The sequence below is a fragment of the Lepisosteus platostomus genome, chromosome 18, assembly GCF_059453375.1.
Source record: "Lepisosteus platostomus isolate fLepPlt1 chromosome 18, fLepPlt1.hap1, whole genome shotgun sequence".
Lineage (NCBI taxonomy): Eukaryota > Metazoa > Chordata > Actinopteri > Semionotiformes > Lepisosteidae > Lepisosteus > Lepisosteus platostomus.
The window spans coordinates 4,168,262-4,189,050 of record NC_142628.1 but is presented as its reverse complement, the minus strand read 5'-3'; the positions used below and the strand labels follow the sequence as shown (position 1 = coordinate 4,189,050).

Sequence of the window (20,789 nt, the reverse complement as noted above, 5' to 3'; positions counted from 1 at the left end):
CACTGTTCCTCTGCTAGAAAGATGATAACCAGTTGCAAGTATTTGGTTCAAAACAAAAAATGTGTTCTCTTGAACTTCAAAAAAGGACATTTAAATAGATCACAAATATCCATGTTTTAAAAAAAAGTTATATAAAATTAAATTAGGACACAGACTAATTATATTACTTTGCCACCAACAGCAGTTAAACATCACTAAATTTATTTTCATTTGGTCAAAGATAAACAGAGGCAAATGTAATACAATGCCGAGAAAAAATATGTGAGCTCCAAAAATAAATTTGGAAATGTTAAAGTTTTACCATGATATCCAGTAGGGTTAATAGTAAATGTCTCTTTAAACAAAATGATTTCTGAATTAAACAATTAGTAATCAAGATACAGAGAATGTGAAAAAGCAAGTGAATGCCTTTCATTACCTCAAAAAGAATCAGATGGACATTAATTAGGTTGATCCTGGAAGCTGAGAACTCCTCACCCTAAATAAAGAAATATTGTGAGTGTGGTCTTCACCATAGAGGTGTGGGAGTGAAAAAAGGCATGCCACTATCTAAGGAAATGTCTGAAAACCTCAGAAAAAGTTGATGCTCATCAGTCCCAAAAGAGTAACAAGATCAATTCTAAGGATTTGGGGCTTCACCAATCCAGTGTCAGACAGTCTACGAACTGAGAAAGTTAAAGACCAGAGAAAAGTTACGAAGAATCTCAGAGCATCATGCAAGAAACTGCAGGCCACTCTCCCCTTGGCTAATTTGACTGTGCATGACTCAGCTAGGAGAAAACAACTGGACAAGAATGGTGTTCATGGAAGGATAGCAAGGAGAAATCCCCTACTGTTCAAAAAGAACACTGCAGCCTGTATGAAGCTTGTGAAAGAGCACACAGATGATCCATAAGACATCTGAAACAATGTTCTCTGCTCAAGGGGTATCACTAGTTATTGAATCTAAAAGGCTCATATACTTTGTCACACGTGAATATTGAATGTTGCATCATTTGAGGATAAATACATGTCATAATAAATTCTTCCATTTGTTTCATCAGGTCACCTTCTGCCTATTAGGGCCTAGATAACAATAAGGTTTAAAATATGTTTGAAAAGCATTGTATATTATGACAGAACTGCTCAGCCTGGATGTACTAGGGGCTGCCTAAATACGGTGTGAGGGGCTGTACAAGGTCCCAGGCTTGCGGAGGCCGAGTGAGAGGGATGTTAGAATCAAATAGGCCAGAGAAAGCCTGAGACTTGTTGTCTGGCTGGTGTGTCACCTACACCTCTGATGTCCAGGTGCTGAGGCTTCAAATGACAGTGTTGGCAAACTGTGGCTTTTCCCCAGGCACCAATTACTGCAGAACAGTAGAAACTTCACAGGTTCCCTGACAAAACGCACCAAGCTGTAAAGTGTCAGATTAATTATGTCTCAAAGGACCAGACATGCTCAAAACTGGACGAGTTACTTATTAGGCTTCATGTGTTAATGTGCAGCAGGGAGAGCAAAGCACAACAGTAAAGTCTGTTGCACCATGCGAGACACACTCGATCTCCTTTACACAAGCAAAATCTCCACCATGTAGTTGTTTGACCCATTTCAAATTTTATACAATGCTGCTTATCCAAGATATTTCCAGCTCATGACATAGCCTACACTGAATAAAGTCACAGTACCTTTATTCAGAAATCTCAATGGCATGTTTAATTGTCAATCTGCATTGCAGTGTATCTTGAACATAAACTCAATAAAATTAAGACATCCGTTCATATGGATTAGGCTAAAAAAGCAAGCCAACAATTACAGGAATCAAAACGATCCCTAACTGGCTTAAAAAAACTTTCAGTTAATAGACAGCCGGATGATATTTTATAAGAAAGATTACTAAAAACACTCTTCTGGGAGTATGTTCTACATTCAGATTAAAAACACCCACCACCTGGAGAGATTCAGACTGAATCTCAACAAAAAAAAATGTGGTCAATGAGCTGCTGCCAGAAAACTTTTACTCAACTTGCATCACATTCTATCAATGTTCCCACAGTCCCTCAAAGTTAATTTTCCATTGTTTACCAGACGCGTTTCTGTTATCATGCAGTCTTGCAATTATCCCTCATAACCAATGAGCCATCAATGCTTTGTAGTTTTTAAACTTCACATTTTCATATACTCTATAGATTTAATCAAATCAAGGCAAAACACAAGCTTTATTGCCCAGCTGTCTAAATAGTTTTTGCTGTCACTTTATTTTTGGAATTTATGCATGTGTTGACAATGAGATAGTATAGGCCATGAACTTATTTCACATGCAAACATAGAAAATAAAATGTTAATAATGTAGTACACAGCCCTGAGTCAAAGTAGACCTGTATGCTCTGCATACAAACAGTATCAATATCCCACAAGTTAATAGATACATCACAACAGGTAATCCATTAAAAAGCCTCAACGTTTAATGCAATCCAACACCACTTCAAAAATGAAGACCATCTCGCAGAAGGAAGGCCATGTCAAAAATGACCTCTGTAACTTAAAATGTTACCTTCCCTCACAAGTCTTATCTCCCAGAATCTACCTTTAAAAACAGAAAAAAAAACTTCAAAATGTGTAACACAGGCAACAGAGGCTGGAGCAAGGGAGATGTGCCAGACATTCTCTTTGCTTGAGAAGCAGTTCATATGAGACTAGTTATCTTTTATCTAAATGTATTCTTCTTTTCAGCCCTAGGTTACAGCCAGAGCCACATATTACCTAATAGATGACAACAAGAGCAAAAGCAGGGACACGGCTACTGGATGTAGCGTACTCTAAAAGTGCACATTCCACTCCCTGTATTTCCTAACAACTCGCAAAGATAAAAATTCACATTTCTTACTTTCTCATCAGAAAATGCCAGAAATACTTTTCTTGCCTTGAAAGGCTCTAAAACCCACAGGGGCAGCAAGGAAAACTCTTAAATGAAGCTGATCTCACAGTCAAGCTGCGAGGTCAGAAAAGCACCATTCACCAAGGCTTTTTACTGTTCTTCTTGCAAACTTGCCAAGGGTCTGCTGTCCTTCAGTGAACCACCTCTCGGCTGACCTCCATTACTGTAAATTGCCACCACCCCTCCCAAAGCACAAAGAAAGAACAAAGTCACGTTTCTGCCAGGCATGGGCTCCTGTTTTGGTTCCCAACAGTGTGTACAGTGTTAAAGAGCAAGAGGAAGTTACTCACTTCGTGTTTCTGCTTTACTTCTTATCTGTATGACCTCCCTTATGTAACAAGGAATATGGAAAAAACAAAACATTTTATATACACATTTATGTTTCTTTCAGTCCTGATATGCACATTCTATCCTCAGACTGGCAGGCAGAAATAACCTTTTGAAACAGAAGTTCTTGCTTGATTCTGATGTACCAAAACATCTGAAGAAAAATCTGATTATTCAGATTTCACATTAACAAGGCATCTAAACCACTAACAAGAGATGCGTGAGAGATCTACTGTAGGCACACTCAGCTTCCTTCAGAAAGAGATCTCTGCATATATTACGATGCTGGACATGGACATACACCTAATGGTCAGAGAAGGTACTGTAGATAGCATCCCTTTCTTAGTTGAGTACAAGTTAGATGATGGGCTATTGGTACTGTATGCTTCTGGGACTCTGTGAAATCCCAGCTCTGTGGAATTATGGAAAAAAGATGAGTGTAAAACATTTGAAAAACACAAAATATTTACAAAGCAGTATTACATACTCTAGGCTGTTCTAATTAGTTCTAATTAGTTCCTAAATAACAGAATAAATAAAATATATTCTGCCAATAATAAAAAAATAACCTACAGGTTTTTAAAATGTATTTATCGATAATAGGTTTTGACCCTTGCTTTGGGATGTTTTTAATTACAAATGCAGAAGACTGGGAAAACAAGCTGAGAACTTAAACACAATCGTGGATACACATATAACCAACCTTGCTTACAAGAAACACTTCAAGTGGCTTGGGTGGGTGCATTCTGCCACAGACAGAACAAAGTCTAAGCTGTGATCCCTAGAAAAATCATGGGTCTCTTATGCGTGTTGGAATGTATAAAGAAGTAATAACTGGAAAAAACAACTTTGAAACCCTGACTGCCAATCTGAGTGCTGGTTTCCACTGCAGAGAGATGCTGGGGAGAGTTTAAATTCCCCACCTCACTCTCTCCCTTTCTGCCTCCTGGAGCTATTAATTAGCTGTCAGTGCCGATCACACTCAATATTAACACTAGAAATAAACCTGTGCATTCAGACCTCCCCCAATTAAAACGAAAAGTGCCACTATTACAGTGCTTCTTTCCCACACGCGCACAAAGCAATCAGTCCTTGCATGGAGAGAAGGGACTGTGGGCAACTCAATTACTCCAAGTGGAAAGTTCTCTTCCTGCAGCAATAAAAGAATTACAGGCATGCTTTCATTTCTCTCTCCCCTTACTGTAGCTCAAAGGATGGCATGTGTGGTTGCACAGTGGCTAACACCCAGGCAGAAGCAGAGAAGATTCATCACAGTTTCTAAGTGAGGACGTCCCGTCTGAATTATGGAAGAACCTACGCTTAAGAAAAAAAAACAATCACACAGTGCCAAAGGTTTCCTTACAAAACTGCTATCAGCTATCGTAAGTGCCAACACAGGTCGCAGTGCAGAAATAACAGTTTTGACTGAAAGGGGATTATGGCTCAAGGCTGACAGGCTTGTTCTTGTCGCTGTCCCCAGGGCAGCCCACACATTTCATCATTTCATTTCCTAAAAAATGATAAAAGCGCACATGATGTCCAAGGGCCAGCCCACCACCTTCTCCAATAACAAACTGCAAACTCAACAGTCGACTTATCTGCCAGGCCTCTTACTTTACTGCAATGAAAACCTGCCACTAAGGAAAGAATATGTCACTGGGTGGATCATAATTTTGATTTCATCTGGGACAAGAAATGCAACAAAAGGAAAATGTTCACTGTATTTTTCAGGACCTTCATTTTATAACCTTTAGTTAGTACATACAGGCTGAAATTTCCACCCTACACTGACACAGCTTCCCTCACATGGATATCTCTCAGATCTGAAATGGGTAAGTCATTTGTAAGACCCAGAATTTATGTTAGAAAATTCAAACTGCACAGACGTTTCCTACTGCACCCTGATTGATTAACTGCAGTGACATGGTACATACAACATGTGTTAGAACGAGTAGTAGGTCACCTTAAATGATGATGTCATGACCTCCAAGACTGACTTACCTGCCTAATGCGGAAAATCAATATCTGCATCAGCCAACATAATAATCTCAAAAATACAGGATGCCAGCAAAGCAGCACTGTCTCAGCTACTGGTTTATAGGTCATATGTTTGTAACCCCTGATCATCATCATCAAGCATACTTTTTTACCATAGGGTAACCATTTGCCCATGTATAACCCTACAATGTGAAGACCTAAGCCGTATATTATTAAACAGAGGCTAAGTGAATAGGTAGCACCTATTAACTTTTGTAACACCTTGATTTACTTGACTACGGCTTCCATAAAGTAATTACAATTAAATACAAGAACACAACAGCAGGAATAAAGAAAGTGATGGACCTTTAGTTTTGTAACACTGTAATCTATAATCAACCCACTGTCTGAATTCCACTGAGCAACTCCACTATCCAAAGCAATGTTTTCATGAAATGTCATTTTTAACTTCATTTTTCCTTTTTGTAGTTCAGATTACATTGTTTTGGGGATCTCTACTATTGTTCCTGTATTCATTCTCACTGATGACAGACCCTTAATTGAGATATCTAGAGATAATCTAACATATGTAATACAGCTGTGACAAAGCATGAAGTACAACAGTGAGTAAAAACACTACTGCTTCTGGTAGGTTGTAGAAGACTGATATCACTAGACTTGAAACATCACTTGAAAATCCACTTGAAAAGTGGATACTCCTCTTATTTTTATAAAGGCTTTATTTAGTGCTACAGAATCCTGATTAGGGGGGGGGGGGGGTCTTTGATACAGGAAATGCCAGGGGGAAGGCTATTGCTGTTGCACTGCCCCTGTGGTTAATGCCACTTGCACAGGTTTGTGTTAATGACCCCCCTGTAGTTTTTCCCCCTGCCAAACAGTGTATTCATTGCAAAATTACATTTTAAGCAGAAAGAAGGAATTGGAAAAAAGGCACATAATTAGAAACGACAAAACAAAGCAAGAACAGGGCTGCTATGTACAGAAACCATCTCACTACGAAAAAAAGAACCAGCTCAATAATTTCAACAAACAATGCCACCGTCATAGCATAGCATACGTGCAGTGCATGCAAGACAATGAGCATTGCAGACAGCTCTGTCCTTGAACATTATACAGTATACTGTACTATACAAAGGCTCACAATGACATCGACACCATAGCAATTAAAGCCTTTACCAATATCTACCCATGCATACTGCATTGACAAGTCAACAAGCAGCTAATTACAGCTGAGCCACAACCCTATCAGGACTGAGACTTACATAGGAAATGGATATCGAGATTCAAGTATGTTTAACCACTGTTTATCCTGTACAGTACTGTACTATATTTCAATGGATAAGATGAATTCTCAGAAAACGTCTCACATTCTTAAAGTGTTGTTTTAATATTACAAATCTCTTATCACCCTCATTATCTGTTAACACTTTCCAGAGTTAATTTTTTCCTAAAGCTGGCTGTTTTAGAGGAAAACTCCACCAATTCCAGTAATCTTTGTTTTGATTACTAAAAGAAAGGATGGAATTTGTTCACTGCTCAAGTTAACGTTCAGCTCACATAACTTGCAGATTTTATATAAAGTAAAACAAAATTCTGTTTGCTGGAGATAAACAATCATGTCACCAAGGCCAGAGAACTGGGAGAGCACAAACAAGAATAATCACATATAAGAGTCACTTTCTAAGGTCTCCTTAGCACACCTACTTTCTAATCACCTACTGATAAGCAAGGTCAACAGCACAGTCTTAATACTCACATGTTACTATTGTCTGATAATAGCAAACTTGCCTCAATGTTCTTATACAAATATTTAAAAAATCAAAAAGTAAAAAGCGTGTTTCACTGTACTACATTATTCTCTGTCTAGAATCTAACTTGGGACAATCAGAAAGGTTACAAATTTACTAAATTTCACAATCCCAAGGATACCTCAATGTCCCTAAGGTTCTTTCTTGTTACCCTAAATCTCAATACGAGACAATAAAACCGCCAACCCCATTTCAAACATCTGTCTCAAAGTGTAAATGTAACTTTAAAATATATGTTTGAATGAGAAACATCTAGATAAAGATCAGAAAATGGAAAGAACACTGTCAAGTACTGTATAAAATACATTTTCTAATGCACATACTGTACAGTTTTGTAGGCTTTTACTCATACAGAAAGGCTACACAGTATATCGTGTATACACACATTTTTATACATTCATACACTGTGCAACCCTCATCATACTCAGCTTACCAGAAGAATTAAATATACTGTAAATCAGTGATCTGTGCAACTTTTCATCTTTCCCTGTGCAGAAAAACGTCTCCACCTCAGTCTCGGCTCCAGCACATCTGTAAGCCAGTCTGACAAGATTCAATTTCTACCTGGGCAGTATAAGGAAACTCTGAACTTCAGCCAAAGCTGGTTAGTTCAGACCTGACAAGTTAACACTCACTGCAGGGACTGGGACACGCCTCTCAAAGTTAAAGAAATACCTTGAGCAACCCTTTTCCCTCTTCATTTTCATTTTCGCCCTGTATAGGCTCAGAGCATACCTGGACTTTCCATTTACAATTCCTGCTACAATGACCTCCTCAGTCCTGATTGTGAGGAGTGTGGAGGGGAAGTTTAGTGTTGCTGCACAAGCAACAGTGCAAAAAACAGATGCATCACGGATGACTCTATAACCCTGGTAAAGCCTTAACACCTTGTAGAGACACCCAAATCCATAAGAACCAAGATGAAGACGCCTGCTAATGTCGGCATGAAGCCTGGTCATGTTCCCTTCCTGACAGATGTGCCTCTCTTGCACACAAAACAACGAATCCACTACCTAGCACCTCTGTTCGTCCCCCAGAGAGCAAAATTAAATCCACAGCCTGCTTTAGGCAGCGGGGGGAAAGGAGAAGTGTAGCAACAGGGAATTGGGTGCAGGGTTTCACTTTGTACCAACAGACTTTGAGCTCTATGTACTGTAGACCCAGTTCACTCTTCACCCAGAGTGAAGAAATGCCTTGCCAAAATCTGTGAAGACATTACTTGCATACAGCATTAAAAAAAACAGCCAACAGAGCAAGAGAAGCACTCACTGAGCACATAATAAAAGACAAAAAAGAGGAAAAAGATGGCACTAACAACTGTGCTAGTGTTCTTGTGAGAGAAATGAAAGCACCAGCCCTGGCTGTCCTGGAGCTGAGATGGGAAATACCCTCGTACTAAGCAACCTACACAGAATACACTGCAGAAGAGGAAAACAGGAATCTTCTCAGCAACAGCGAGGCAGTAAAATTAAATCACACCTGGTTAATAAGGAAATCAAAGCTGCTCAAAAGCAACTTTTGCAACTGAGGTGTCAAAGTGTGTTTGTCGGTGGGGGAGGGTGGGGGTGAGGATGAATGAGGCAGCCAGAAACACCAGCCAGGAAGAAAAAAATCTTAAATAAAAAACAAGGATGAGGGAGTGGCAATGAGAGACACTGAATCGTTTTACTGAGTTTCACTTTTGATTTCCTAAATCGTGAGTTTCACATTTGATTGAGCTTTCATGTAACAGCCCAAATGCGCAATCCCTTACTGGTACCAAATGCACATACACTGCAGTATTACACTGTTCTAAACATCCAGCACTACAGCAGCAGACAGACCACAACCTGCAGGTCCAAACACAGAACATGTCCTTTTCCCAGGATGTGAAATAGAAAGAAAGCATAACAAATGGTTTAGTGTAGTGTGTGTTGGAAATCCATTTTCCATTGGGTTGGGTAACAAAGACAGATGAGGACAAGTCTGCCAATGTTAGGATTTTGCTTCTCTTAGCTTCAAGACTGTACACGCAAGGACAGGAATAACACTCTCACTGTCTAGGGCTGGAGGGGCTCAAGCCTTTATTCTCAGCTCAGCTGGTAAGATGCCACTCTCTACCTAGGCAGTATAGCAAATACAAATCACTGGGAAAAATAAGAATAACACAAAAATAAAAATCAGATTTCCATGTCTTCTGGAAAAGCTCATCTCCTTGTTTTTCTAGAAATCCGTACTTCATTCTTGACCTACAACCGCTGACAAACTGTTATCTACTGCTGCAGCTGCAGCATTTAAGAGTAACTTATGAAACCAAGATTTTGACACTTGTACCTACTGTATGCACAGTATGCACAGAGCTGCAGTAAAAACAGAATGCAGAATAAATTATTGTGGGACCCACAAGGCACGGTACTAAGATTTGGCATTTCAGGCTATTCTGCTGAGTATTTTGAATATAACTGGATGGAGAAAAGCTAAGGGCTACACTAAGAAAGTACCTACTGTATATTATTTGTAAATTATGGTCATAGATATAGGAGTCTGTTGTGAAACCTATCGTATAAGCCAAAAGACTGAGAGTCCACCTACCAGAGGGATCAAGAGCAGACGAGGTGATGTGAGGGTTCTTTCTCTTTGTTCAGTGGTGGATGGATTTATAACACAAAATAAATATGAAGAAATGTGACAAATAAGATGTAGCCTTTCAACCCATCTTGCTTGTACGGATTTTCATCAGAGATCCCAGGAATTTGGGATCATGACTCCTAAATCGTTAGGAGTTCTGAATGTAATTGCTCTTGAGTGTGTTGTTTTGACCTTATTCATGTTTAAGAAGAATTTGAATATTTAAAACAGGTCTTCTGGCCATCACCTTTGCTCACAACTGCAGAGCTACGTTTTCCTTTAGCCCACACTTAACTCTAATCAATCTTCTCTTCTACTGTTACTGTACTTCCCTTAGATTTATTCTAAAAGTGAAATTCTTGTGCTTTTATTGCATCCCAACATTGCTAAATCGAAGACTGGTATCACTGAGGATTCATGATCACAGAATGATGCAGGGAGATTAAAAAACACAGAAACTGAAATTCTAGGTTGAATAAGTTAAAATAAATATTTGCTGATGTTTCCACAAACAAAATCCCCTGGGTGCTTGTGCGCAGCGGCAGGCTGGCTGTGAACAGGAACATAAATGAAACGATATTGGGGAACAAGAGCAGTTTACTTCCTGTCAGGGCTCCAGCTGTTTAAGTGGCCTTTTGTTATGGACTTAAAAAAATAAGCAACCGTTGGCCTGGGTGGCTCTACAGTACTATGTGTGTGTGTATACTGGAGATCATTTGCTGCTATTTCATTCTGCCTCACTTCACTTGGGTAATCATCAATTCTGGCAAAAATGCAACCTGCAAAATAGTCCTGCGGGGCGCTGTATGACTCTGGGCATCCACTCTCCTCTCAACTACACCCATTCCCTGGCCTACGCTGAAGTTTCCATTCCGCACGTCTTTATATAACCCCCTTTTCACTCAAGTCCTACATGATCCTTTCTCAGCTGCAGCGTGAATACTACCATTTCTGATATCTGACCATAAAGACATATTTTTGAAAGAAAAAAATGGTTAAGTAAACTCCAAATTTACCCGAAAAGTAAAAAATATACATAATACTATAGTAAATGAAACATTGGAGAGAGAATGACCTTATATCAAACTTTTAAATATTACACATTTCTTTACCCTATACCGTACAGTTCAGTAACTAAACACAAAATAAAGTGACATGAAATTTGACAAAAACTCAAATTTAATTATGTCAAGTCATAAGTAACACAGGGAGAGGCTGTACTCAATTTTACTTTGCTTGAGGACACTAAATGAAGCCTTCCTTCAAGAAGTGAAAACTGATTTTTATTTTCTAAACTCACTGGCAGAGCAGGTTAAGAAGGCCAAACATCCAGGCCTCAGAGACTTAATCCCCAGGTGAAAGGTCATTTTTCTCATTATGTGATGAAGACCAAGGGTCAAAATGTCATTTAGTTACGAAACAGAAACAAGGATTTTCAGGGGCTTTTGTTTGTGCATTCTCCATCTGTTTTTGCTTATACTCTTCCTCTGGAATGAAGAAGGATGTTTTCACTAAATTAAAAAAAAATCAAAACAAAACATTTCAAAGAGAAGACACAAACTTATGTTAAAAAGTCAAAAGCTGCGTCTTCAATAGACTATGGCTACATCTGTCCTGTTTTTAAACTACACAGAACACAGGTACAAAAGTGTTAGTTTACACTACATCTGGTAAAAACAAGAGCAGGCTGACAACTATTAACAGAAATACTTCCACTTCCAAGGGGTAACAAAGCAGAAGGTGTTTATAAATACAAACATTCAAAATAGTTTCTTACAAGTGAATGCACTCACATTTCCCATGAAGAAACACTCTTATTATTAACTGTTAGGAAATACACAGCAACCGTTTTTATCTGATTTAGATTTTATTTATTTCTCTATAGCCCTATCCATGCCCACCGTATACTCTTTCAGTGTCGCCCCACAACCAAAGGCCTCATCCATGTGAAAGATTTATAAGCCCAAAGATAAGAGTCTGGTAGGTTTCAAATAAAAGGCAGGACCTGGGGGCATGACACACCATGCAACAGAAAATTACAAACCTTGTGCTTGATTTGATGGCAGGTTTCCTTTAGGCAGAAGCAAAACGTCTCAAATGAGCAAAAAGTCATCGTCGACTATCAAGCGGTGTGTAATTTTTGATCGCCAGGGGTGGTTCTCAGTCATAAATCAAAGGAGATGCAGTAATAAGTTTTATAAGAGGATCATTATCCAGTGCATTTCAGCATCACAGACAAGACATTACAACAAGGATGGCTGTCAACAAGAACAGCCTAATTAAAGCACATTTGAAAAACAACATTTTTACACCATATCATTTGACCTGTCAACAATCAATTGAGCTAAGACAAAAAACAAAGGCAAAGTCAGGGAGGCACAAATCCAGCCGCCACCAACACACAGTGCCTTGCAAACATACGGTACAGTATTCATTCCTTCCAATGGTGCCCCAAATGTGTAGGCTTTTTAAAGAGGAAAGATATTCGGACAAAGTCAGAACCCTTTGGTCGAAACGCAAAGCGTTACGTTCTGTGTTGGGTTTGTGCCAGACTTCATCGCGGCAAACCCTGTTCCTACAGCCAAGCACAGGGACTAGAATATTAAAGGCCTGGAATATTTTTGCAAGGCCAATAAAAGGCTTTATCAACATCAATCTGCGGAATAAACCAGGCACGGATAGCAAACCGCATCTGATTCATGACAAAGAGAAAGCTTCAACTCCACTACAGTACGGTGGTGGGATCTCCTCCACTTGTTTCCCCCCGGTTCAGCAGAGCAATGCTGCAGTCCCGATGAGTCGTGTCTGCTGTATCCTTTCTCAGACACCAGGTTTGTTGGCAGCATTGCTCCAGCGACCATAAAATCCATAAAGCGCTCCCACCTCCTCCTCTGCCTATGAATTCTTCACAGTTTAATTTTAAACTCGAGGGAATTCTGAGCCTTTGGAAAGACTCCTTCATGCCTTTTGTGCTGATATGAAATGTTCATCTCCAATTTATGACCAAAGCTCCGGGTAGCCCTTCATATGTTACAGAATACGTGAATATGTGAACAGAATGCACACATTGTTACTATTATCACAGCTTCCAGAAATTTACCGGAAATGCTCCTCAAGTACTTTAGCTGGTCAGTACAAGCGTGTCTCACACAAACAACAACCAGCCTCATGGACTGAATTCTTAACCCAGATCCTCAACTGATTTTAGCATGTGTAGAGCAATAAGCCATCGCTGCTAGTCAAAACGCAAAATTGTCAGAGGTCTTCATTTGATTTCAACAGTGGAATTAAAAAGTTGAACAGCAGAAATCCCACTGTCTTCATGAAGCATCAGTGCTGACAGGCAATGGCATGTTTCGAAAAATAGCATGTAGCATGTGCCCAGACTCTCTTAAAATGTAAAGATGTCTTGAGAAAATTACTACATATATATCAAAATGAACTAGTTCCTATGCAAGGAGCTCATCTGGTGAAACTGCAGTGTTGTTTTCATCAAGGGATTTCACAACACTGTAGCCACGGACACAGGTGTATAAATCCCAGATGAATCACAGTTCGTTATTATGCATCAATATCAATCTGTGAAATTAACCACAGGCCAAATAAATCACCCACGCACTGCCAATTCATGTATGGTACATAGACGCACACAAACCAGGTACAGCTTAAACTGATACGGGAGAAAATCTGCTCAAACTCAAGTTGCGTATATTTGCGACAGATGTGATATTTCAAGATGCTACTTTATCTTCTGTACTCAATATTCATATCCATTCTACCTTCGATTTTTGTCCTTCAAAGCTGGCAGTATACAAAGGCAACCTCAAAAGAGTCAAAATAGAAGATAATGCAGCAAATCAATTAAAACAGCAAAAATGAAGCAGTAAAATATATGCAGTTACAGGTGTTCCAGTGCTCAATGACGCTTTTTTATTTTTATTTTTTAAAGCATAGCCTATACTATTACTGTACATTTCAGCGACTCCTCCCTAACCACTACTATAAAGCAAAAATTAAGGTCTATATGAAACTATGGACAGGAAACGTAAAGCCAAAGTTATGAAATATAATCTTGCACAAAGCCAAGGGCAGAAAATGGTATTTTTTCATTGTGGTTTGTCAGAGCTGAGGCTTATTATTGTTCTGAATAATGAATACGATATATCCTTACCATGCTGTTGGTTTGACTAGTTGGAGAGGAAGACAGAAGTAAAACAGAGAAAACTGTGAAAGGGAGGGAGTGAAAACAGTATGTCACAGAAGAGGGGGGTAGTTTAGGTCAGAGTCCCAGGAGAGACTGATATTTTGTCTCCTCCATTAGCAATACAGTAAGTGTGAAAATCGATTTTTTTACTCCTAAAATCAAAGAATACCATTTGTGCACGGAATAACTTGTTTGTTTTTGGGTGCTTAGACTTCTTAATCAGTTATAAAGGAAAGCAGGTCTAGGCATTAAGTGTTTTTCTCTCAAAAGGTAATCATTTTCTATGCAGACTCAAATACGATAGACATAGGTTATGAACAATCCACGAGTTTCAGCCACAAAGGGCCGCTGTCAGGATGTTTATGTTGATAGGCATCTCCCACTTGTCACAACAATGCAGTATCTCCATCTCTATAACATTTCCTTAGTTCCTCCTTAACTTCTGCAAATAGAATGGCTAAAAATAATTAAAATACATCTCAGATTTGAAAACAGATTTATACTATGTAATGTGAATTTAATTTTGTAGAGCAAACTAAAATTCTCATCTAAGAAAATCACATGCTGTATGTTCTGTACTGTACACTGAAGCTCAGATAATCCCAACAAGAAAATAGTCTACAGACAGACCAGAACAGAAACTCAATGTATTTGGTGAAATGAAGTCAACATTACTTCACAGTACTTCTGCTTTGACAAAGCCTACAGTTAATACAGTATGCTGACCTGCCTTTCAGCTTTTAACAGTTGATAACAGCAGACGTATTTACATCTTACACACAGCATGTTTTGTTTGGCTTTTACCTGCCAGTACTGTAGATGGTCACTATAGAGGGTGACCTGCTCAAAAGGGGCCCGACAGTCAGAAAATGCCACACCTGTGCTGAGCAGCGTATAGTAAACATTGCATTGTAGAAACACAGCAGGAACGCCGGCTGCTCATGTTATTGGGCTTCTTTCAGCTATGCCTCAAAGTACAGGACGGAGCACACTGGACAGAAGCTCCAATAATGCTGTAGCTCACAGGCCATTACTTTGTGAATTGTATTGTTCTGTGTACACCCTTTACAGGATAATGTGGCCACTTTAATTACCAACATACTGTTCCTACAGTCATTGCACTATGGGTCTGTAGAAATTGCACTCCTTGTTGTACACTGGACTGAAGGCTGTAAGTTTTTTAATCTTTTCAGTCTCAGTAAACAACATCTGAGAGGAGATCCAATGTAGAATCTGAATTTTAAAGGGAATAATTAAAGATGATCCAATTACTTTGACTTATTTCAAATTGCATTCACTGAATCTATACAGCGAAGGCATTACTGAAAACATTAAAAGGATAATATTAGAAAACATTTCTCATACATTTTACTCTGTATACAGTAATGGCATGGAATAGGCTCCCGAGACATTATGAGGAACAGTGATTACTTTCTGAACTATTCTGACATGTGAAAGTCACTTTGCATAATATATCAGAAGCTAATCTGTTCTGATGGTCAAAATGGCTTAATTTCAGTTTTATTAGGATCTGTCCTTATATTCCTTTTTCTTTTTTGGATGGCTCTCAATGAAGTAAAGGAATGTTTTAAATATGGATAAATCCAATAATTAAATAAATCTTACTCTCTCCATGACGACCTCATTTCAATCAATAACAGCAGCACTAATCTCAAATGATATGACATACTGTATGGCACTGTTGTTGATTTCAATATATAGGTCTAACATTCACGTTCATCTTGGGCTTTACTTGCAGCATAAAATAAAATAATTGTAATTTAATGTGATGAAAGGGTTACTGTATATCATTGGGCCTGAATTTCACAAATAATCTGTCTGGACAGCTCATCTTACCTTGCGCTTTCACTGTAAACAAGTTCCCTTTTCTCACAGAAGGAGTCAATAGACAAGGCTTGAGCAAAAAAAGTACTAAACCTCTCTGTTGTGACAATGAGAAAAATTCGACACCACGGAAAAGTCAGAAAACGCATTAAGGAGAAATAAGTCAAAACTGACAGAAAATCAAACATTTCTGAAATTCTATCGCCACACGTCCTTTTTTTGTATTCATACAGTACCTACGTTGTTGTGTCCTGTTGAATGTTTATAGTGCTTTTTTGGCTGTGATTATGTTTATATATTAAGTAGTATCCCGTGGGACTCTTGAGACGTTCGCTGAGGGCTCCCCTATCTCAGTAAGCAAGCCGTCTCATGCGGGTTTGAACATAAGGGTGTAATCATCACTAGAGACAGGTGCCAACATCCTGTCTCTAATGCTCTGTCGACAAGTTAGCGATAGCAAGTGGACACCAACTCCACGCAATAAAAAGCAGTAATTCAGTTATAGTAATTACTATAGCTCCTCCAGCAAAGGTTGACATATATAATAATAATAATTGCTTACACTTATATAGCGCTTTTCTGGACACTCCACTCAAAGCGCTTTACAGGTAATGGGGACTCCCCTCCACCACCAATGTGCAGCATCCACCTGGATGATGCGATGGCAGCCATAGTGCGCCAGAACGCTCCCCACACATCAGTTCTCAGTGGGGAGGAGAGCAGAGTGATGTAGCCAACTTAAGATGGGGATTATTAGGAGGCCATGATTGGTAAGGGTCAAGGGGAAATTTGGCCAGGACGTCGGGGTTACACCCCTACCCCTATATAGATTAATGTATGGCATACAGTATAATGCTGTATTCGTCTATAAGGAGAATTGGAGCTCGGAGGAGATGCTGTATTTAACACGTTATTTCATACATACTGTATCTTCCAGGGATACTAACTGCATCTCAGACCCAGGCTGCTGGAAATCAATCAGATGAAAGAAGAGAAACAACTCATATGGTCAACTGTACGGTTTGCTTTATGCGCCAATAAAACCGAATTCATTGAAACAGTCTTCACCTGTTACAAACATATACAGTATCAACAGAGCGGACTTTGATCCTGCATGCAGTCGTACAATACAAAACATCGCCAGGTAGAGAGAACAGGCAAGTCTTTAAAAGGAAACCTCAGCACTAAAATGATGCCGATTTGACGTACTTTTTATCGAATTCATACAGTACAGACACTTCCTAATGGATATGGAGGGATGCCAATATACAATACATTATAACTAACAAACGTAATGTTTCACTTTTAAATACGGATTTAATATTGAGCCAGTCCGGTTTCATTGTTGCAAATCTTCATTGCACCGTGAACAAATCACAGAAAAAAATAGGTGTAAGACGATTACGTGACTTTGCAGTCGCCAGCAGTATTTCACACCCGGCGCAGTGTGACAGCTGCTGTGAAGATTCTAGAATCTCCTCTGGCATCCCTCGTCTTATGCATAACGCAAATATCACGCTTTTTAACACCGTAATGTGGGTTGTTTTAACAGCTTCATGAATAATTCGCAACGGAAACAAAATCACGACACAGATGATTTCTCTCTTCCTTCTAAAAAAAAAAAATAACCCCCCCCCCCCGCCAGTTCGTGTATAACGAAACGTCACGAAGGCACAAAATTGTTCGGGTGAACAGGGTAGAGGCTGAGCGCAACCCCGGCACCCCTGCTGCTCGGGAAAAAGAAATGTAGCAAAGCTGGACAGTCACTCATCCCAGCTCATCGTGTAGCTGCTGTACACGAAACACATCACCATCCCTCCAGGTCTCTTCACCTGTACCCACACCTGCCTGACCCACGAGTCCCTTTGAATGGGTATTTTATTTTGTAGAGGGACCAAGGTACAGCGAACCAGGAAAGCAATTTGGTGTAGGATGACATGCCCGATACGACTAGCTTCTACACCTGACGGCCACAACCAGTTGTTGAGAGTTACTGTAGGTGTGCTTATGACGGCGTTCATGCGGCGTCTTCTCGTGGCGGAAAAATGCTCCAATTCCAAATATTTAAAATTAAAAACGCGTGAAAGACGCCTAATAAGAAAAAAAAAACATGAAATGTAACCGGAATGATAAATTACTTCCATATCTGTTGTACATGTGTTCACTTGGTACTGTATAGGCAGATAATTTGCACAAACGGTTCAAATGCATTTTAGAAACGTAAATATATTTGAAATTTGAAGCATTAAATGTCGATATTAAAACATCATGTCTAACCAATGTTTCATCCCTCAGTCATTCAAATTCACGGTATGCCCACAACATAAAATATACACATTTTACCTGCAGAACAGACGTCCTGTGTACTGTATGTTTGGAGAGATGTACCCAGTAACTGTCTTCAACCAAAGAGACAGCTGTATCCAAATAACTTCAATGCATTTTTCTTTCAGAAACACAAAGTTCTATTGGAAGCATCAGTTTGTCCCACGTCTGGCCATCAAACCGAGAAACACAGATAAAGAAAATACAGCCACCTTCGCTTGCTGTCTCAGCCGACCTCAGCGCCGGGGTTATCGCCGATAACGAAGACCACCGCTTGGATCAATCATTGCCTTTTCGCAGGACAGCTGCCGGCTGGAGGGACTGGACGTGATTCATCAGCACATTGATTGTTCCCGCACCCTCAGCTCTCGACTCCAGCTGTCCAAAAATAAGAGAAGGAAAACACGGAGAACCCAATTTTTAAAACCAAAAAAAAAACCCCAAATGAGGCGAGCAATCCCTGCGACGAGCCGGAGAGCTGGGCTTGTCTCCTGGTAGCCGGGGCTGCGTTTGCAACAGTGGCGGAATGAGAAAGATAGCGGGCCAGCAAGCACTCACACCCGAAAGCCAGGGCAGTACAGCTGTTCTGGAAGGCAATAGCAGGAAATACCAGAGAACTTCAGAGGAGAGCGCACAACACTGGGGAGCGGAGAAGCGCTGCAAACGTGGAGCGGAGCACGGAACTGGCCTGATTTATTAATAAGCCACGCTCGGCTGGAGGGCGTAATGCAAAGCGACGTGCACGGCAGAGAAAACCGTTTCTCCTTCTTTTCCAGAACTCTAACATTACGTTTCAAAAGGTAGGGAGAAAAAAGGAAGTGTATATATAGTATATTGCATTCGAATGCAACAAACAGTACCATCCAGAGACAGTCTATCGCGTCCTTTGTTTTAACTGAGGGATTTGTTTGGATCAGTGCTTCTTACAACCGGTTTGTCAGCGCTGCATTACGAGGAGCAAAAAAAAAAGTTTTTACACTGTTTTGAAAGTAAGGTGAACTATTTGTGCAGTGAAATGGCGACGCAAACCTTCCTGTTTATGAACTTCGTGAAAAACAAAAACGATTTGCCAACGTAAAGACATGACCTAACAATACAATAAAAACACGCGTTTGCGGTGTTGGATATCCAATTTTTACAAACGTTTGACATTTATAACCTAATAAATAATTCCTTTGTAAAATTAACCTTTAAATTAGTTTAGATTAAGCCTCCAATTTATTTTTATCTCCATCATTTACAGTCTCCCGTTTCTATGGTAACAGCAAGCTTGGGGGCCAAGCAGAGATTCCTTACTATCAGCAGTGTGGGTCACAGGATCACAACTCTGACCTTCTAGAGCCTGAGTGAACACGGTCTTGTACGGAGGACCAAGAACGATTCTGTTTTAAAATGTATACTGTATCTGCAAAACAGCATTTTAAAAGTAGTATGAGATATTTCCTCTGGTTGTGTGTGGCTCTGTATTACAATAAATATACTGTAAGTTTTGCAAAAGTACCAGCTTTAGCATTTAGTAATGAGATGTTTAACAGTCTTTTAGAAGTTCTCAAAATTGCATTGAGCATTACTTTTTTCATATTTCCTTGCGGTGTGTTGTGATCCTGCCATTGAACACAGTTTTTTTCCCCGGACAAGTAGTTCCACAGACATTGTGTGGCACTATAAAAGGACTGTGCCAATGTGTTGATAGAGTAAGAAGATCAGAATCAGCAGTTCAGATTATTTTATTCCTTAAAATAATCTGGAGTTGGACCATTCTGTGCCTTATGTGTGAGTAGAAGAACGTTAAAGTTCTTCCATATTTCACCCGGATGGAAGTTTTGTTGAAGCAGAGTACGTCTTAGTGCTTGTAGCCTATTAAATACCTTAGGAGATGGCATTCTAAGTAAAGTGATAACAATCTAATCTTCATTAAATAAAGGCATGCATCAATAATTCGGCATCACATAAATAAACAAAAATCTTAACCGCGCAAAGTTATGCAAGCGAAAGAAAGTTGGTCTTGTGACATTCCTAACATGTGCTTCAAATTCCAGCAGATGGTCAAACGTAACACCAAGCAAGGATTTTAACTTCAAGGGTCTGTTAACAATGCCATCCACAGCAACACCAATAATTCACCAAATTTGGAAAGCTAATATTGGGAGCTTCCGAGCTTTTGAGCTTCACTCTTACCATAGTTTAGGTTAGGTGCTGTTAAGTGTTGTATCCGTATAATACAATCAGATACCCATAAAGTTCAGAATCGGCAGAACAGCAGAGAAATCCAGATCCATGATGGCAAATAATCTGATCAAGAGGCAACATGTGAAAACTATTAGTGTTGGATCCGACACAGAATACTGTGAAACACTCTGATTAGTGTACTGAAAGTGTAAAACCATCAGATTTAAAACACTGAAGGTTTACTGTACAAACTGGCTCCTGGTAGACAGTCAGAAGACACATCAACAAAGCAAAGCATCAGTCGTCACCAAATCATTTCCCATGCAGTTCAGCAGGATGACGTCATTGACAGTTCAAAATCCACACTTAGGAGAGCATCCAGAGAAGTGGATGACTTCAGAGTCACTGAAGTCAGAAGCTATCAGAAAATTAAATATTTTAAAAGGGACTTTTTCAGTGCTGTGTTGCTAAACCCTGACTGAAAAGGTATGAACATCTCATGAAATACAAAGATATAGGAAGTGACTTTCATTACAATACATACAGTATGCAGTATATCAGGATTTTACCCATAAATTAATAATCAAGATT

General features: G+C 39.5%; 1 protein-coding gene across 9 annotated transcripts in view; it reads right to left on the bottom strand.

Annotated features, from left to right (window-relative positions):
• osbpl5 (oxysterol binding protein-like 5) overlaps window positions 1-18,694 on the bottom strand; it is a 77,719-nt gene extending 59,025 nt beyond the window's left edge. For 3 of the 9 annotated variants that reach the window (XM_088611828.1, XM_088611834.1, XM_088611835.1), the window contains exon 1: window positions 18,048-18,694. The gene's annotated coding sequence lies outside the window, so the exon portion shown is untranslated. The remainder of the gene's footprint in view (window positions 1-18,047) is intronic. The other 6 variants (XM_088611831.1, XM_088611836.1, XM_088611838.1 and 3 more) reach the window with 3 other exon arrangements.
• Window positions 18,695-20,789: the final 2,095 nt, after the last annotated feature.